Here is a 20,505-nt window from a genome sequence, read left to right as displayed (position 1 = left end):
CCCACGAGAGATTTGATTCGTTCATCAAAAAAGCCGTAGTTTCTCACACGTTTGCAAGCATTCCTATACATATTCCTGTATTGTGTCTTACGAGGGAATGATGAAACTTGTTCCAAGGAAAATGTTTGTTGCCGCTGTTACCAGCAATGTACAGCACATGTCGAGAGACTCTAAAGAAGTGCATGCGAGGACAAGCAAGAAACTTTGTCTTTTACGTCCGAGGTAGCGAGCTCACGCGCTGGCCTAACATTAGTTGAGTTAAGTAGGCGCCCCTCTTTTGGCGCACTGAAATCGGGAGCATGAGACACCCGGAGCGGCCCCTAAACAGCGAAAAGCAACGTTGGAGTGTTACACTGCTGACCCGCTGATGCCGCTTCCTGTTCTCTGCTCATGCAGTGCACAGACGGAGGACACGTTGGCTTAGTTTGAACCTCTAGCAACGTTGCAAAAGACGAAGACGGTTGTGCAGACTTTTCCTTGTAAACGGGCGTTCACACGGCCCAACTTTCTGCACCAACTCGGACCAACTTTGGAGTTGGTGGCAGTCGGCCGACATCACCGACCATGACCAACTCGAGTTGGTGGGAATCGGTCGCCGAGCGATAACTTAGGAGAGTTGGTGGTGGTCTAACCAATCAACGCGAGGAGCATTGCCACGTGACCCTCGAGGGCGTGAAGCGATTTCGTTCCTGTCGTACTGCCTGGCATGGGGTCAAATCCTACAGGCGTACATGATAATTTTTTAATTTTTTTTGGTTGCTAGCGGCATATAAACATATCAACAGGCATTTTTTGAGATACTGGTGACCTTCTGGCGAAATAAAACGACTTCGTTTTGATTAATGACAGTTAAAAAAAAAGTCACCAGCGGTTGGACTTGAACCCATACACCCCGATTGCCGTAAGGTTGGTTGTGGGCGGAGCTAACGAGTTGGTACGTGTGAACGTGGAGACGGTACCGTCTTGAAGTTGGTCCAAAGACGTTGCTTCGAGTTGGTCTAAGTTGGTGCTGAAAATCGGCCCGTGTGAACGCCCACTAACAGTGAATGAAACGGAAAAGATGGGAATTTGTAGCGGACGCCATAGGAGCCGTTTACTGTGAAGATGACTGCATGGCGTGAAGATATTTGCAATGAAGCACTGCATTTCCCGCCAATAACCGCCAACATCCGTGGGGAAGTTGTCCACTAATCTAAAAAAAAAAAAAAAAACGCGCACACAAAAACACATGATAACTGTTACGAAAATACTACCGTTTCCCAAAATGAGAGCATCGGGTAACATAGTAAGTCCGTATTTTGCTTCTGAGCCCACACTTCGAAAGTCGTCCTGCCGGCGCTCAACAGGAAGTACGTCACGGAAAATCCCAAGCACTCGGGCGCTTGTCGTCTGCTTCAAACCCCCATTTCAAAACGGGTGCATGGGGAGCGGCTCGAAGTCTCGCACTCCCGTGTGCCCGAGTGGTGCTTGTGTCGCGTTAACTGAGTGGAGTCTGAAACACTCGCACTCCGGGCCGCTTACTTAGCACAACGATTGCAAACACAGTGCAAACATTTCGCAATGTATAACACTTTGTACCCCTTATTTTTTTGTACGTTGATACACGGTGTTCGTTAAGTAGGCGCCTCGGGGAGCGAGTGCTTCAGACTCTACTCACCGCTCGAGCACCAGAGAGTGTGAGGCTCCGTGCTGCTTTTCGAGCTCTCGTTTCAAATGGGCTCATGGAAACAGAAAACAAGCGTCCGGGTGCTTGAGATTATCCGTGTCGTACTTCCTGTTGAGCACCGGCAGGACCACCTTCGAAGTGTGGGCTCGGAAGCAAAATAGAAACTCACTATACATATGTGACCCAATGCTCCGATTTCGGTAAACTGTAATATTTTTATAACACTTACCATGATTTTTTATTAGTGGACAACTTCTACACGGAGATCGGTGGTTATTCGCGGGAAATGCAGTGCTTGAATGCGGACACCTTCATGCCATGAAGTCATGTTCACAGTATATAGCTCCTATGGTGTCTGTTACATATTCCCACCTTTTCCATTTCATTTCTGTTGCAAGGGAAAGTCTTCACAACCGCCGTCGCATCTTCTACTCTTCTAACGTGTCTTATAGATTCAAAGTAAGACAACGTGCCCTCCGTCTGTGCACTGTATCAGCAGACAACAGGAATCAGCGAGCGAACAGTGTAGCGCTCCAAAGTTGCTTTTCGCTGTTTACTGGCCGCTCCGGGTGTCTCATACTCCCGATTTGTGTGCACCAAAAGAGGGTACCTACTTAACGCACCCAATAACAACTCATACCCCCGAAACTAAATACTCTGGTAACTATCAGGTTGCTTGCGATCTCTGCAACTTTCAGGAACATAACCCTCAGGAACATCGGTACCTTTCGGACTGTGTATACTGTTTGGACTACTATTGCCCACCCGTACTGAAGAGCCAGAGCATTGCAAATTAGAGTCCGAATAGGGAGCATCAGCGTCAAGTGTTGCCCCCCCCCTCCCCCGCGCGCGTGTCTCCGGTCTAGATTCCGACAACCTAGTCTTATCTACGAGAGGTTCCTCCAGGCCGGGTTGTCCAAGTCAAATACATCAGTGTTACATGGCATCACCGATACCTGGCTGTTAGGAACAACATCAAATGCATGGTGCAGCAGGTGGTCTATACGTGCACGTAACGTTCTCCATCGGTCACCAACACGATGTATGTTGAGGGGCTGACACGAGAAACGATTACTCCAGTTAACCACCTGGCTGTCGTTTGGCCGGGATTCATGTACTTGTACTATAGATCTCCTGCATGGAAGGGCTATCCTCATGGAACCGATATGGACCACGGTTTCTGTCCGCAGTAACCTTTACTCGATCATGGTGTCTGCGCATATGGGATGCCATATCGGGGTGCAGCAACGACAGACGTGTCCTCGGCCTCCAGGACAGGAAGATTTCAGCTTGAGAAACTCCTATAACCACATTGGGGGATAGGTGAACAGGAAAATGTGCAGGCGATGCTGCAGGCACTTGACATGACCACTGCTCTTCTCGTCCAGCACCTGACTTACCAAGCATCGTTTGATAGTCTGGACACATCTTTCTGCAGTGCCATTGGATGCCGCGTGATATGGCGGGATGCGCTGATGGCGAACATTATTAGCATTCAGAAAACTACAAGGTGTGTCTGACACAAACTGAGGGTCATTATCCGTTACTATCTCCTCTGGTAATCCAAACGAGCAAACACGCTGCCATTGCACAGTATCCTCTGCTGTAGTTGACGACATTATGCCAACTTCTACCCACTTAGAACGGCTGTCCACCAGTACTATGAACCAAGTGTTACATTTGTACGCAAAATCCAACGTTCATTTTATGTATATAGCCCATGAATGAAATGTATAGAGCCCATGAATGAAATGGAGCCTTTCGTTGTGTATTCTGCGTCATTTGACAACTGAAACACTCTTTGACCAAACGTTCGATATCTTGAGTGATGCGAGGACACCAGACATATGACGTTTAGCCAACATTTTCATTCGAGTTACCCCTGGATGACCTTCATGCAGTAAGTCTAGCACTTCTGCCTGCAAAACAGTGGAAATTATCCTATTGTTTCCCCAGATGACGCGTTGACAATCAACTGATAATTTCGACCCCTTCTGGAAATACGGAAGTAACCCCTCATCACTAACATGTGCTGGCCAATCATTTAACGTCATGTACAACACTTTAGACACTATCTTATCCTTTGTCGTCTGTAATATAAAGACGACGACAAGGTTGGGACATGGCCGTCGCTTGTATGCGAGAGCTGATCGCGTGGCTTTGATCATTAAACGTTCTCTCGTTCTTGGACACGGTCGGCTTTCTACCCGCTTGACTACGACATGGTGGCAGCGGTCACACGTCAGTGAAACAGCCCAGCCCACGTATTTTGGAATGTCCACCCAAGACTCAGCAGCAGCAGCCGACGAACCTACGACTACGCCTGCGCCGCCTGCGTTCATTCCATTCGCGGTAGAACTTCCGGAGAAGTTTGATTTTCGACAACCTGGTGGCAGCGCTGGGTGACGAGATGGGAGCGTTACCGGATCATATCGGGCCTGCATAAGCAAGACAGCTCGACACAGGCGAACACGTTCCTGTACGCTATGGGGACGGGGGCAGAAGACGTCCTCATTTCCATGCGATTGACGGACGAAGTAGCCAACGACTACGACAAGCTTAAGTCAGCCTTCGACAAGTACTTCGTTCCAAGCCGGAACGTGATCTACGAGCGCCCGCGCTTGAACCTGCGGTCTCAGTTGGAACACGAACCGGTGGAAGAATTCGTTCAGGAACTACACCAACTAGAGTTGTTCCGCGAATTCGGCCCACTCAAAGAATAACTTATTCGAGACAAGCTGGTTGTTGGCCTCCGGGACAGTCGTCTGAGTGAGCGGCTACAATTGGATTGTAACAACTTCCACTGGAGAAAGCAGTGAACATGGCCCGAAACTCTGAGGCTGTGAAGAGGCGGCAGAATCTTCTTCGCGGGAACGAACCGCCATCGCGGACCCCGACGGCGAATACCACGTTAGACGCTGTCACTTCTGGTAGGCCAGCTTCACACAGGGACGGCAGTCTGAAGCCCGGCCTCCACCTCAACGACCTGCACAGCCAAAGTCCAATCCCTGCAAATGGTGTGGGTCGATGCGATTCCACCCGAGGATAGAATGCCCTGCACAGGGGAAAGTCTGTAGCCACTGTGGGAAACTGGGCCATTTCGCGTCAGTCTGCCAGACTACACCGGCGACGAAGACAGCATCCGGTCGCGGACGGCGTGGTCGCCGACCCAAGCACTGGCGTTGAGCGCTCGAAGAGGTATTCCTGGATGGTCTACAGCATCCGTCATCGTCTAGATGCCGGGTTTATTACGACCCTGGTCAACGGCAGACCAATCAAGTTTAAGGTTGACACCGGAGCAGATGTCACTGCCGTGCCAGAGTCAGCCCTGTATCCAGAGATGCGATGTGGCCCCGGGAGGTCCCTGATAAACACTCTGAGTCAAGTACACGTAGACATGAGCTGGAACGGCGAGACGACCAAGCAGGAAGTCTTCATCGTCGACGGCCTGCAACACGCTCTGCTAGGTCGACCAGCCATCAAGGCCTTGGAGGTTCTCCCTTAACTTCTCGAAATCGTAGACGACCACGGACACGACTGCATTGCGTCAAGGTACCCCGAGCTCTTTGGAGGCCTAGGACTGATGAAGGCAACATATAGCATTCATGTTGTTGCGGGACCGAGGCCATATGCAGTAACTTATCCAATACGTGTAGCACTTCCATTGCTACCAAGTGTACAAGCCGAAATACATAGAATGGAAGATTTAGGCGCAATTCAAAGGGTAGAGCATGCCACGGAATGGTGCGCACCGATGGTTGTTGTCAGGAAAAAGAGCGACAAGCTACGCATCTGTGTTGATTTCGCCGAGCTCAACCAGCAAGTCGTCCGTGAGCCCGTGATGGTGCCGACGGTAGAACCTCAGCAAAATCACGGAGGCTAAGGTGTTCAGCACACTCGACACCAATGCTGGATATTGGCAAGCCTCCCTATCACGAGAAAGTCGCGAAATGACCACCTTCATCACCCCGTTGGGAAGATACCAATTTCTTCGTCTTTCCTTTGGTATCGCGACTGCCCCGGAATTTTTCCAACGAGAGATGTCACGGATATTTCAAGACCCCGACGGCACTGTGTGCATTTATCCAACTTATGGATAATGGCTTGATCTACAGGAAAAATCAACAACAATGACAGACGCCTCCATGCAGCATTGCGTAGACATTCAGACGCGAGCATCACCCTCAACGAGGAGAAGTGCCAGTTCAGTAGGACCTGGATGCACATTCTGGATCACATTCTGGACGGACGGGGAATCTGCGTGGACCCTGAAAAGCAGGCACCTGAGTCTGCCAGTGAGCTGCGGCCGCTCTTCAGGATGCTTACGCACTTGATGAAGTTCCTTCGGAGTTGACCAAAAAGACGAAAGTACTTCGTGAACTCCTTTCTTCGGATGCCGCTTGGTACTGAGGTTCACAGCACGAGCAATCGTTTCAACAGACCAAGAAGGAACTCACAACCACTCCCGTTCTGGCGTACTATTCTCCGTTGAGACCACACACCTTGTCCGTGGACGCGTCGTCCTACGGCCTCGGAGCGGTGCTGTTCAGGAGGAAACTGACGGTCGACGTCATCCAGCTGCGTATGCGTTGAGTCTCCTGAGTCCGACTGAGCAATGGTGTGCACAGATAGAGAAAGAAGCTCAAGCGGTGACGTGGGCATGCGAAAAGTTTCGTATGTCCTGGGCCTTCGCTTTCAAGTGGAGTCTGACCAAAAACCCCTTGTGCAAATATTCAACACCAAGAGGCTCACTACGCGCCTACGACGATTACGTATGCGGCACTGGAATAAGACTTCTCTGTGACGTTCGTACCGGGGAAGCAGCTATACACAGCGGATGTCCTGTCAAGAAATCCACTTTCACACACCGACGACATCAACGGCGGACGATTGGAGCATGCTGTGGCGGAATACGAAATCCTCACCGTCGAGTTTTTACCTGCTTCTCACACCATGCTGCCACGCATAAGGGACGCCCTGGAGAAAGATGTGACCCTTCATCAAGTCATGGAGTACTGTGAAACACAGTGGCCAGAGGCCAGTACTCTACCAGAAGACGTACGGAGATACGTCAGCGCGGCTGGCGAACTTTTGGTGGTGCGGGGACTTTGCTTCGATACTCCCGCATACTCGTGCCACCAGTCCTCAGAAACGAAGTTCCTGGGCGTTTGCACACGGGATACCAGAGAATAACCAGGTGCAGAGCAAGGACCCGTGAATCGACGTGGTGGTCTGGCATCAGCAATCACCCGCAGGAGTACATCCAGAGGTGTCCGACTTGCCAGTAACACAGGGTACCGGAGACGAAGCCGCTCCTGCAGATCCCTCTCCCGGAGCGTCCGTGGCAAGTGATAGGGATGGACATTTTCTACGGTAACTGTAATAATTACCTGGTAGTAGTAGACTATTTTAAGTTTACTGTTTACTGTTTTAAGTTTTTCGAGGTTGTCAGGCTGAAGACTACCACGTCAGCCGACGTCACCTCTGAATTGGCACCTAGGTTCGCACGCTATGGAATTCCAGATATCGTCCATTCGGACAACGACCGTTTCGGACAACGGCAGTTTACTTCGGCCGAATTCCTACGGTTCTTGGTCACTCAGGGGGCCAAACTTGTGACGTCAAGTCCACACTTTCTGCAAGGTAACGACCAGGCGGAACGGAGAGTAAAAACGGCTATGGGCTCTCCTCCACATATTAACAGCTCGCTCTTGGCGCATTGGAGTACACCAGGAGATGCGGCTACTCTCCGGCAGAGCTCCTCATGGGTAGACTTCTCATGACCAACGTTCCAGTCAATACAGCGTCACTTGTTCCACCATGGCCCCAGGTTCGAAAGCACCGGAGGCGGTACAAGAAGCTCCAACGCTCCCAGGCGCAGAGGTACGACATCCGACATCGCGCAACGGAGCGACCTCAACTAAAACCAGGAACAGCGGTTCGCATCCTAGCCGGCGCTGCTGCACACGGCACCGTCATCGGACATGCGGATACACCAAGATCGTACATTTTCAGTCCTGATGGACCGAAAATGGCCTAGAAAGACGGACCCGAACACACCCGCAGGAGACAACTGGAGATGCCTCCATACATGCCCAACGAACGTCAAGACAACCGGCAGTGACAAGGGGACAAGACGGCGGACAGTCAGTGACCCAAACCAGATCAGGACGAGTGGTGAAAAAAACAGAACGTTACGATTATGGGGCCGTTCGTAAGTTCGTGTAAATATGTTTTGTGATTTGCTGTTTAAAAATGGGAGGTGTAATATCAAGACGACAAGGTTGAGACATGGTCGTCGCTTGTATGCGCGAGCTCATCGCGTGGCTTCGATCGCTAAACGTTATCTCGTTCTTGGAGACGGTCACCTTTCTACCTGCTCGACTACGACGCAGTCGTCTCTTTTCTAATTACGTCTGCATTCAAAGGAAATTCATTTATGGACGAAAAGAAATTTACATCTGCTGTGTCGTTTTCTGTTGCCGGCAAAGACAGCCTTGACAAACCTTTGGAGTTACCAATCTCAGTGCCCTTCCGATACACCCACTTGCACTTTTAAGCACAAAGAATGAGTGCCCACCTTTGCGTCCTTACAGTGGCCAGTGGTGGGATAGTGGTAGATTGTGACCAAGTATTCCGGAGAATGGCTTGTGATCTGAAACGATCATAAATTCCCTGCAGTATAGGAATTGGTGAAATTTCTTCAGCCCAAAAATGACGGCTAGTACCTCCTTTTCTAAATGCCCTTATGCTTGCTCAGCTTTTGTTAAGGTGCGAGAAGCGTATGCTTTCGGCCTTTCGCCTTCAGGACAGTTGTGATACAAAACTGCGCCGAACCCGTAGGCTGGTGCATCACACACAATTTCAATTTCTCTTGTCGGGTAAAAAATGTAAGCACGTCTTCGTGCGTCAACCACGTTTTGCCAAACTGGGAAGCTCGATCAGCTTCACTTGACCCAGTCCATTTGGCACACTTTTGTGACAAATGATACATTAATTCATCAGATGGGACTAGATGTGGCTTTTACAGCTCAGTGGCGTGACCGCTTCAGACAAGTTGACTTTCCCAGCTGCTGTCACTGCGGTGCAATAGAAGACTTGGAGCACATTATTTTTCATTGCCCACACTACCAACCTTCCCGAACCGCACTCTCCGGGTCTCTTAATCAGCTGGACTCTCGCGCCCTCTCTCTCGCAAAATTGCTTGGTCCCTGGCCAAGTCCAGCCCAAAAACACTCTGCCCTCAAAGCTCTTTTGACCTTTTTGGACACTATAGGAGTTCACTGCTTATTGTGAAGGGACTCATTATTTCATTCCCCATATCACCACCAGCACAGGGGTAGCGTATCGCACCTGCCGATGAAACTCCGCATTCATCATCTCCAAATAAAGCTGTTGTCGTTGTTTGATAGTTTCAAAGGTGTTGACATGCGAGGCACAAATCTGGCATAAAAGTTCAATAACCCGAGATAAGCTCTTAACTCGGTTTCGCTACGGGGCTCTAGTGTCTTCCTGATGACTTCAATCTGACCATCCGAAGGCCGAATGCCTTTTTCATCGATGACTTGGCCAAAATACTGCACAGAAGACTCGAAGAACTTTCGTTTCTCAGTCTTGACCTTTCCTTGTTTGTGAAACCTTCTTAACGCTTCATCAACCCGTGCATAACTCTCTTGCACTGAATGTGCTACAACCAGTACATCGTTTGGGTAACAACGCACATTTTCTAGTCCTGACAAAATTCCATCCATTATTGTCTGAAAAATTGCAGGAGCGCTAGAGATGCCGTAAGGAAGGCGTGTGTACAGACCCAAATGCGTGTTTATCGTTAGTAGATGTTGTGAGTCGCTGTGTAACATGAGCTGCTGATCAGCCGTTGCACAACGTAGAAGCATAAACACCTTGCCATGAGCCTGACGTGGCAGATAAATCTTCAGGTACAGGGAGCAGATAATGTTCATTTCCAATGGAAGGGTTCACCGTCACCTTGCTGTCGCCACAAACTCGTACGTTTGATGAACTACCTTTAGGTACAACGACTATTGCAAACCCCAGTCGCATTGCTTCATAGGTTCTAGAACACCACTTTCCTGCAGCTGTCTCAGCTCATATTCTACAGCCTCTCTCAGCAAATAAGGCACAGTGCAGTGAGCCAGTCCATCTTCAACTGCACCAACCAGGACCTACCCAATAACAAGGGAACATCCTCAGCTTTCAACTACAATCAACTCCTGCCTCTTCCTGGGACTTGTATCGACCATCTACTAGGACAATGAAAAAATGGCTAGGAAGCAAGCGAGCTGGTGAAGATGATGCATCATGTAAAAACCCCCGAGACTAGGGAACACGAAGGGACGTTTCGTGTTGTGTCTGTCCCTTCGTGTTCCCTAGTCTCGGGGTTTTTACATTATGCATCTACTAGGAGTTTTCCTTTTACTTCCAAAGGAGTGCCGCGGTACAAGTGAAGCTTTATGGAACGTGGCATGCATTTGACTTTAGGCCACAGTATACGGTAGACATAAAAAGGGACAGCAGAGACAGTTGCCCCTGTGTCAATCTGCATTCGTACTATCTTATCCGCAATGTCCAACCCAATATCGTACGCTTTGCTTTCCACCGGCGCCACATTTAACAGCAATTCGGAACTATCGCTATCCTGTTCTACGTTATGGCCAGAAAATCTGGTCAGGCGCTCCTAAAGAAAGGACTTCCCCTAACATCACATGCCCATTCAGGGAAACATTACACGCAAGCAGGTGGTTAGGAAAGGAGGACAAATTCGCAAGGGTGAGACGGAACTATCACAGAAAACCACGCGTCCCGTCTGATGATAACCAGCGTTGAAGGACAGACTTGGCGCTTATCTTGAGAGCATATTTCTGCGTTGCTTGCAAAGGACAGGGTATTACTCGCAGAGATGTTACTCCTTCTTCCTTTTCTGGCTTTACACGATGGAATGTATTAGGGGGAGGTACTTCGTATCTGTCCGCAAGAACAATGGACAAACATGTAAACGTCTGTGGTTGTAAATGCCGTGAATTACCTAATACCTAATTTCAGGTAATTCACGGCTTTGCGTCGGGAGACAACTGTGATCATGATCGACGCCACAGTGGTCGGTCTGTGGGTGAATTTTTCCCAGCTGAGGGTTCTTTAACACGCGACAAAATCTCCACACACCGAAGACCGCATATTTGAACATCCCTTGCAGACGCCGGCCCCTCTGAGGCCTCGTTCTGTGCCACCCTTTGCTGATGTCTCATCTTCGCACGAACAGCAGATAATCATAACTAGGGCTCGGCGTCTAACACGTTTTTCTGATTTTCGTTTAAAGGGACTATCGCATCCGGGAACGTATGTATGACACCGATAGGGTAATGTTCCTCACCGCTTCAGAGTCAACTTTGCCAAATTTCTCTTTTTGCCGAAAACAGCAAACATATTAAGTAAACGAGTTTTAAAGGTCCGCATTCCATCTGCAGCCAACAGGATGATGACGTAAGCCAGGCGCACGAATGGGAGCGCAGCGCTGGCGATTGTCTTCGAGATCGTCTGCTTGTCGTTCGCATCGCACTATACTAAGTGAAAAGTCCTCGGTAAATACGCTGACTTTCGCTTACCAGTGTGAGTGCAGACGTAACCATGTTACGTGAAACACGGCGTTACGCTCCTGACTGTACGAACACGTTCAACGTTAACCAGAAACAACATTACGCGACCGGGTAACAGAGAAGACGCCGTCCCCTAGAATTCCGCCTCGCCTGCCCGCCCGCCTGTCGGTCGGTTGCCAAGGCCACCAAGGTCCCTCCGGCCGCTCCGTGATTGGTATTCTCCATGTCAAAGGGCGCGCAGTGATTGGCCTCGTCCGTGTGACGTTTCCGGAGAGGGAATCCAGGAATGCGTCGTCTGCTCTTGCCAAGTTTTTTATCAAACTACACAGGAACGAGGCTGCCAATTCGCGTCGAGTTTTCGGCGTTATTATCAGTGATGAACGCGGAATAAAAAAGCACTACAGTTTCGGAATCGACCGGGACGGATGCGATAGTCCCTTTAAACCGTTTCCGTTTAAACGTTTCATACGCCGTTTAGATTAACGTATAGTCCGAAAAACCTTACCTTCCCTGTTGAAAAAACCAGTATACTGGACAGACTGGAAACCAGTAACCAGTGTTATACCGGATTATTAACCCAGTCTGGACACTGGTCTTACTGGAAATTCCAGTATTACTGGCCTTACTGGACGGTCCAGTGTGGGCACTGGTCTTACTGGAGAGTCCAGTGTGGTCACATGGGTGCAGGCCCATCGGCTTTTGCAAATCCTGCTCTGCACGCAGTGTCGTATCCTGAGAGGCACAAACAGTTTTGTCTGGCCCTAATCTGCATGCATCGTGGTGTAGACCGAGAAATACATAAGAACTCATTCACTATTCCCAGATTTATTTTCTTTATTGTGTCACTTTTCTGTTTTTGCCTTGCTGGGCAACATCTCCAAAACCAAATCTCCAAAGATTCACCTGACTAGTTCTAGCTTTGCTTCTTTTACAAGGTCAGTCTGGTGGCCCTCAATGTGGCATGCCATCTGAAACGAAAATGTGGGAGATGTTCAGTATATGCGATAATATTTCAAGCAGAATTGCAAATTGACTGTGGCTAGAACCTGACCGTTCGTTGAATGATATAAAATAACTGCAGCATGATCTTACTTATGTAATGGAGTCCAACTTCTCTGGTGTTGCCTGTGACGAGCGCATGAATGCCTGCTCTCTGCTACGGTTGCCCTGAATAGCAACTAGTCGCCGTTCCATCTTGTGTCCAGAAAGGCTGCATCAAATTGTTGACTAACTTGTTGTTGATTCTGCCCCGCTGTATGCACATGAAGTTCTCAGGAACAAAACTGTCAACCCCAAGGTGAATCTGGAATTTGTACACATAGTGAGTATCAACGAAAGAAAATATTGGACACACAATCCTTCGTTGCTTTTGAATATGTTGCATGAAGTGCCCGTAGACTCAAAGGCTGATGTAACACGAGCTATTGCAATGCATACAATTTGCCAATTGGAATACAGTACACCATGTACTTCAGCCAAGATACAAACAATCATTGCGTTTTGTTTATATCCCATATTGTATTATACATGTCTGTTGCCCGCCACCCAGACGTTTTGGCTGCGAATGCTGGAGTCCGGCCAAACAGGGTAAATGAAGGCTCCACAAGTGCACCTAGTCTTTTCGACCCTCAGAAACTGAATGTGGACCGAGAAATATTGACATGATACGTTGCAGTGATCCGTGCCCCTCTGTTGGTGAAGGCAGGAAGCAGGCACAGGCAGCTTACACGGGTACTCATGATATCGCAGGTTCAAAATTAATTTTTGGAATCCACAGTACAATGCGAAATGCAATCAGTGAGACTGATACATGCCAGTTTGTTCAGCAATTATAAATGGCACATGACAGAAAAATACATATGGCAAGTGATTTTGGCACACAGGAGCAGCTACAGCAAAACAATTACTGTTAACATGGTGACTTGGTATCGACAGACCATGGTATATCCCTCATGGAGAAGGCAGTCACATTTTGGGTACTTTATCGCCTCTCTCTAACAAGGCTAGTTTGAACTTTTTGCATAAGGTGCATAATTATTAGTTTCAGGGTTTAACCGGATTCTTTCGCCAATTCAAGGTGTCCTTTTTACGGTGAAATCCGATTTTTACCCGTCAAATTGCCCTCACTGAGATATCTGTAGGAATGCACACTAACTTGTTTGGCAGCAATTACATAACCATTTGTACCGAACCAGTAGAGCTAGTTTTTGAGTAGCTGAGCCCAATTTCTCCCCAAATTGAGCATTTAACGTACTGGAAGTTTTTCCACTCGATTTCGCATGAATTTAGAGCACATGTTTATTTACGAGATTTCTTCAAAACTTCTTCGAGATATTTTCAACACTTCAGGCTATTATTTATATGTACAATTCCTGGCGTAAAGCAACGGCCCTAATGTCTTGTATCTCTCACATGCGGACACCTCTGTCTTGCGAACTAAAGCGTTGGTCCCACGAACGTCGGTACTGGGGAGGTTTGACTGCCTCTACAACATGATGAGCAAACAAGATTCATAAAACCTTACTGTCAACAACAGAACGCAATGTGTGTGATGGCATGTAGGGAGGCATGACAACCGGTGCAGGTTTTGAAATGAACCAGGGCACAATATAAGTGATGGAATGCGTGGTGTGCACTTGTCCTTCCTTTGCATACCTGAAATTGGCTGATTTTGTTGTGTAGTAATATAAATAGATAAAATATATTTAAGTACCAAATAACAGTGTCGGTCGACAAGCCTCTTCCACCAAAGGTGCTCTCCCTAAAAAAGAAGAAACATGTTGTTTAAGAAATGATTATCTAACAAACATACAGTACTAATAATCAAACCGCACTAAAGAACAAAAAAGAGAACACACCGTATACATGGACTTCCAAGTCTACTTTTTTTTGTAGTCTTGCGCGGAAGTTTCCTCTTGCTCCAGGTTTTCCGGTCAAACAGTTTGAGTGACATGCTCGTTCCCTGTGCGGCATCTTTCTGTTCAACCTCTGCAAGGCAAACATCCAAGTGTAAATAAGGGCACGAAAAATACAGAGATGAGGTGGCTGCCCTCGGCCTCATTAAGTCCCTAATAATGACTTTTATCTAACAATAAATGCACTGCTGTAACCATAAGGGATACATATTTCCGCAATGAATGTATATTGTACTCACCAATTTTGTCCAGCAATGATAGTGTCGTGCACCTGTTGTTCCCTTGAACTTCCCTGCTTCATCAGGGTTGTAATCCATCCATCCATCGAGCAGCCTCTGTGGTGCAAGATTTTCATCACATATGGTACATCCAGACTCTGAAGCATCCCGTGGTGTCCTTCTGATGCATTCCTAGACGTGTGTTTGACAATTTCATCACGTAATATGCGAATATTGTTCTTAATGGGAACTCATATTAACACTCATAATTAAAACGTTACAGACATTGAATAGTTGCTCACCTTATTTGCCGAAGTATGCTTTCACATATACCGTGAAGTGATGTGCTGCAAATGCTGCATCGCCTTTTCTTGTGTGTGTGCTTGACATGAGACACCAATTTCTGAAAGGAAATAGGGTCAGTGAGAGTTTCTCAAAAGTTGAGCTAGCTACTAAATCACTCTGTGCACTCATCAATTAAGAAAACATTACAAAATGATTCTGGGTTGTTCGCAGTAATAGCATGATCTATATTTCAAAACGGAACAGTTTTATCTGTTGTCAGTGCAGCAACAATCAACAAACATCTGTTACCTGTCCAAGTGATGACTTATATTTGTCAACATATGTAATTTCCAGCATAAAAAGGTCATTCATTCATTCTGACCTTCTTTAGCACTTGCTAAATGAGCAAAATTATTTTAGTGATTGATGGCTCTCAGCAGCCAAAGGCAGCGCGATAAAAATTGTCGATAAACCAACACATACGGTGGAAAATAACTATTCTGAGACTGGAACAGACTGCAAAGACACACTCAACAAAGCCTCAATGCTTTAGAACATGGATAGTTCAAAACATAGCAGGACACTACCAGGCTCTTCTTTTTTGATTGCTTGCAACTGCCCACCCATGATACACATCCAGATCTGTTGATCCTACAATGCAACACCATTTGTGCACTGACGGTGAAACGACGCAACAACCGTAATCGACATAAACGTAATGAAACGGAAAGATTACTTTCGAATTCCTGTTCATACATACACAACGAGAAACACCATATTCTTTTACACAAATATCTATCACATTTATGCAGACAAAGCGCAGGAGGAACTGAATCCTGCACCCATACTGCGAAGATACACCCGCTGCATTGAAGATATGTGGTAGCGCACGCAAAAACACAAAAGACGAGAATACAACGTCTTAGTGTTAGTTTAACGTGAATAAGTAACACGAAACGAATAAATAATACATTACCGGCATGGTCCTAGTCCGGGCTGGTCCGGCAAGTTGTACGGCATGTAGTCACGGCACTGGCACAACAGCTTTTGCGTCGTCAGACGAATAGCGAACACAACAACAAACGTCACGCACGAAATGCAGTATATCTTGCCGATTAAACTCAACGATAACATAGACATGAGTTGAACACAAGAAACCACGAGGAAGCCAGCAGCCCGCTGAACGCTGCTTTGTGCTCTTTCTTCATGGTTGCTAGACGCAGCGGTTTGAAACCGAAACAAGCGACGATTTGGTGACTTTAATGACTTGAATTTTCAACACTGCTGGTTTTTATGTTATTAAGCCGACAAATTCGGTTGAATAACGAAATATCACGAATGCCTTGAGCTTCGATAATCCAGCAAGTGTTTTCGTTTTTTTTTTTTTTTAATTGAGCGACGGTGGTGATGATGGTGAAAGAGCTCGCTGTTGTCGACTTCACAGAAGTGGGCAACGTCACGACTGACGCCGTGGGGAATATGCATCCTGAGCCGCATTCTATGTGAACTGTGCCGACATAAAATCGGAGCGAAGAAATGAGCTGGCGTTGATAAACTGACGAATCCCAGATTCATCTGGGATTCGTTTATCAACGCTGACGTCTCGACGTCAAAGATTCAGAAATCCACATAGCTTCCATATCAGGGCGACTTACTTGGATTGATTGCAACTAGCGCATAATTGATTAACCATGTAATATCATGTTTGAAGTAGCGCATTACCGGTAATGCGTTGCAAAAATGAGGCAGCGCGTAATTCATTATGTTTTCGAGACCCAAGTGTGCGTACAGCGTGTAATGTATAATGCCATTATATTCTTGACGGCTAATGTAACTCTGTTAACAACTTGAAGACAATGTAATGACTAATACCCAGTAACTGCATACTGTACAAAAGTAACGATTTAGCGTTATGCATTATAAAGAAGTGACGCGACTAATTACTTTTTGAAGGTTATGAGTAAAACTAACACATCTCTGATCTCTATAGGACACTACTCCAGTGGGACTATGATCTGTAATCAGTGTACACTGGATTATAGTATATCTAGCGCCAGTTTCACTTGTCCCAGTGAAACTCCAGTGCGGTAGACTGGTTTCCAGTGTACCCCGTTAAAATCCAGTACAGTCAGTATCCAGTGAAACTCCAGTACTGCCAGTGACCAGTGTACACTGGTTTCCAGTGTATCCAGTGAAAATCCAGTACTGCCAGTGACCAGTGTACACTGGTTTCCAGTGTATCCAGTGAAAATCCAGTACTGCCAGTGACCAGTGTACACTGGTTTCCAGTGTATCCAGTGAAAATCCAGTGTATCCAGTGACCAGTATCAACTGGTTTCCAGTATTGCCAGTCCGATATCCAATCTTTTCCAGTGTGACCAGTGGCATTTCCAGTGTGACCAGTTTGCATTTCCGGTCTGACCAGTAACATTTCCAGTTGAAATCTTACTGTTTTTTTCAACAGGGATTATGAAACGTTTAAACGTTTTGTGTAATGCAAAACGTTTTGTTAATGCAAAACGTTGAAACGTGTCGTTAATGTAAACCGTTAAGCTGGAGCATTTAAGCGTTCTGTAAACTGAAGCGTAAACCCTGGTGAAAAAAACAGTATACTGGACAGACTGGAAACCAGTAACCAGTGTCATACCGGATTATTAACCCAGTCTGGACATCTCTGGACACTGGTCTTACTGGAAAGTTCAGTATTACTGGCCTTACTGGACGGTCCAGTGTGGGCACTGGTCTTACTGGAGAGTCCAGTGTGGTCACATGGGTGCAGGCCCATCCGCTCTTGCAAATCCTGTTCAGCACGCAGTGTCGTATCCTGAGAGGCACATAAACAGTGCAGTCTGGCCCTAATATGTATGCATCGTGGTGTAGACCGAGAAATGCATAAGAACTCATTCACTATTCACAGATTTATTTTCTTTATTGTATCACTTTTCTGTTTTTGCCTTGCTGGGCCACATCTCCAAAACCAAATCTCCAAAGATTCACCTGACTAGTTCTAGCTTTGCTTCTTTTAGAAGGTCAGTCTGGTGACCCTCAATGTAGGCCCTCAATGTGGCATGCCATCTGAAACGAAAATGTGGGAGATGTTCAGTATATGCGCTAGTATTTCAAGCAGAATTGCAAATTGACTGTGGCTAGAATCTGAACGTTCGTTGAATGATAGAAGTGTAAATAAGGGCACGAAATAAATCCAAGTGTAAATAAGGGCACGAAAAATACAGAGACGAGGTGGCTGCCCTATACCATGAAGGGATGTGCTGCAAATGCTGCCTCGCCTTTTCTTTTGTGTGCTTGACATGAGGCACCAATTTCTGAAAGGAAATAGGGTCAGAGAGTTTCTCAAAAGTTGAGCTAGCTACTAAATCACTCTGTGCACTCATCAATTAAGAAAACATTAAAAAATGATTCTGGGTTGTTCGCAGTAATAGCATGATCTATATTTCAAAATGGAACAGTTTTATCTGTTGTCAGTGCAGCAACAATCAACAAACATCTGTTACCTGTCCAAGTGATGACTTAAATTTGTCAACATATGTAATTTCCAACATAAAAATGTCATTCATTCATTCTGACCCTCTTTAGCACTTGCTAAATGAGCAAAATTATTTAGTGATCGATGGCTCTCAGCAGCTAAAGGCAGCGCGATAAAAATTGTAGAAAAACCAACACATACACAACAAAATAACTATTCTGAGACTGGAACAGACGGCAAAGACACGCTACACTCAACAAAGCCTCAATGCTTTAGAACATGGATAGTTCAAAACATAGCAGGACACTACCAAGCTCTTCTTTTTTGATTGCTTGCAACTGCCCACCCATGATACACATCCAGATCTGTTGATCCTACAATGCAACACCATTTGTGCACTGACGGTGAAACGACGCAACAACCGTAATCGACATAAACGTAATGAAACGGAAAGATTACTTTCGAATTCCAATTCCTGTTCATACATACACAACGAGAAACACAATATTCTTTTGCACAAATATCTATCACATTTATGCAGACAAAGCGCTGGAGGAACTGAATCCTGCACCCACACTGCTAAGATACACCCACTGCATTGAAGATATATGTGGTAGAGGTAGAGCACGCAAAAACACAAAAGACGAGAATACAACGCCTTAGTGTTAGTTTAACGTGAATAAGTCGCACAAAACAAATAAATAATACATTACCGGCATGGTCCTGGTCCGGGCTGGTCCGGCAAGTTGTACGGCATGTAGTCACGGCACTGGCACAACAGCTTTTGCGTCGTCAGACAGAGAGCGAACACAACAACAAACGTCACGCACGAGATGCCGATTACTCCACGATAACATAGACATGAGTGGAACACAAGAAACCACGAGGAAGCCAGCAGCCCGCTGAACGCTGCTGCTGCTGCTGCCCTAGTAGCACAAAACGTCGCGGAAACGTCTTTATTTGGTCAAATTAGGGTAGAAGACGATCAGGACGTCAACGCGACGTCTAGAAGCCGTAATTTATAGTATGTTTATAAGACGCGCCGATTTAACGTTTATAATACGTCTTCGGCGTCTCTGTTGAAGAGATATCCTAAAGGAAGGCCTCCCGTAAACGTCTTCCGTTCACGTTTGCAAGAAGTACCGAGTTTCCGTTTATAATACGTCTTCGCCAACTGTGTTCAAGACGTATCTTAGACGAGGACGATTTGTGTGCACTGAATAAGTTTACTTTCGGTGGACCTACTGACTGTCTCAAACCAAAAGCAGTAGGAAACACAGGCGTTGAGTTGACGGTGAGTTAATACTCCCAGAAATTTCCCACTTCAGTGTTGTTTGTGTGCGTAATTGAAATAAACTTAGACACTTCACCTTCCATTTTGACTCAGAGGCGAGCACGGCTATCGTGTTTACGGGAGTTTTTAAGACGAGCAATGTATAGTATCTGTTTTCCCTTTGCAAGGGAATAGACCACCTCTACGCTCTGGTTCCCCTACGTGTAACGCCGTGGAGGGAGCCTGCTGTTCTTACGGTGGGAGGACCTCTGCTAACGCGGTCCACCGCGGTGAACCGCGTCTTCGATTTTGGCCAAAATGCCACGTGGCAGTGCTGCTTGCTGTTCTACTTGGAGAAACAGAAAATGGAACGTGTGGTGACGGTGACTGAGGTTGAAAAATGAAAAAAGGGGTAGATCTCCGGAAAACTGTACCCGGTGGATATCCACAGGGCTGAATTTTCTCACATTCCAATTAGTGTTCTAAACATTTTTTGAACGTCTTCAAGACGGCCACAAACACGTCTTCAAGACTCGGGAAAGCGTCAACTTATCCGGGGGTAGAAGACGTTATGTAGATCAGATTGAAGACGTCTCCAAGATGAAAATGTGGTTGTGGCTAGACCTTTCCTCGACGTTTACAAAACGATTTGTGCTACTAGGGTGATGATCCTGGAGGCTATCCCCTTTCTATCGGGTGGACTGCGTAGCGTGTACTACGCATCCTAGCCAGATTCTAATAGGAGTTCTAACAGGTAACGCGTTCCATCTTGCTCACTATTCTTCCACCAAAATTCTAGTCTCCTTTTCGTTCTGACTATATATTCGTCGGTTCCAAAACCGAGTGCTTCGGAGAGGGAATCTGTCGCCGCTTCGGGGGAGATTAGGGGGCACCACAAGACAATATGCTCAATTGTTTCAGTGTTCACTCCACAGATGGCGCAGACTGTCGTTGTCGGCTTCCTGGGCTACATGTTTAGTATAAGTATTCGTAACATGTCCCACGATTTATTAACGATCCATTTAATTGTGACCCCCAGGGTATAGTAACCAA

The 20,505-nt window shown here is 46.7% G+C and overlaps 2 long non-coding RNA genes across 3 annotated transcripts; both read right to left on the bottom strand.

The window, feature by feature from the left end:
- Positions 1-12,086: 12,086 nt before the first annotated feature.
- Positions 12,087-15,985, bottom strand: LOC135390207 (uncharacterized). Of its 2 annotated transcripts, none has more exons than XR_010421771.1 (7): positions 15,672-15,985; positions 14,713-14,813; positions 14,432-14,602; positions 14,136-14,265; positions 13,991-14,038; positions 12,370-12,580; positions 12,087-12,245 (listed from the first exon to the last, which is right to left on the bottom strand). It is a non-coding gene; the product is annotated as an uncharacterized LOC135390207 (long non-coding RNA). The 2 variants fall into 2 exon arrangements; XR_010421772.1 differs by having other exon boundaries at positions 14,432-14,527.
- Positions 15,986-17,609: 1,624 nt separating this feature from the next.
- On the bottom strand, positions 17,610-18,977 carry LOC135390206 (uncharacterized). The gene is made up of 3 exons (XR_010421770.1): positions 18,893-18,977; positions 17,951-18,018; positions 17,610-17,770 (listed from the first exon to the last, which is right to left on the bottom strand). It is a non-coding gene; the product is annotated as an uncharacterized LOC135390206 (long non-coding RNA).
- Between the last annotated feature and the right edge of the window lie 1,528 nt (positions 18,978-20,505).

The sequence above is a fragment of the Ornithodoros turicata genome, chromosome 3 (genome assembly GCF_037126465.1).
Source record: "Ornithodoros turicata isolate Travis chromosome 3, ASM3712646v1, whole genome shotgun sequence".
In the NCBI taxonomy this organism is placed as follows: Eukaryota; Metazoa; Arthropoda; class Arachnida; order Ixodida; family Argasidae; genus Ornithodoros; species Ornithodoros turicata.
The sequence above is the reverse complement of the archived record's forward strand: the minus strand, read 5'-3'. Positions and strand labels throughout refer to the sequence as shown.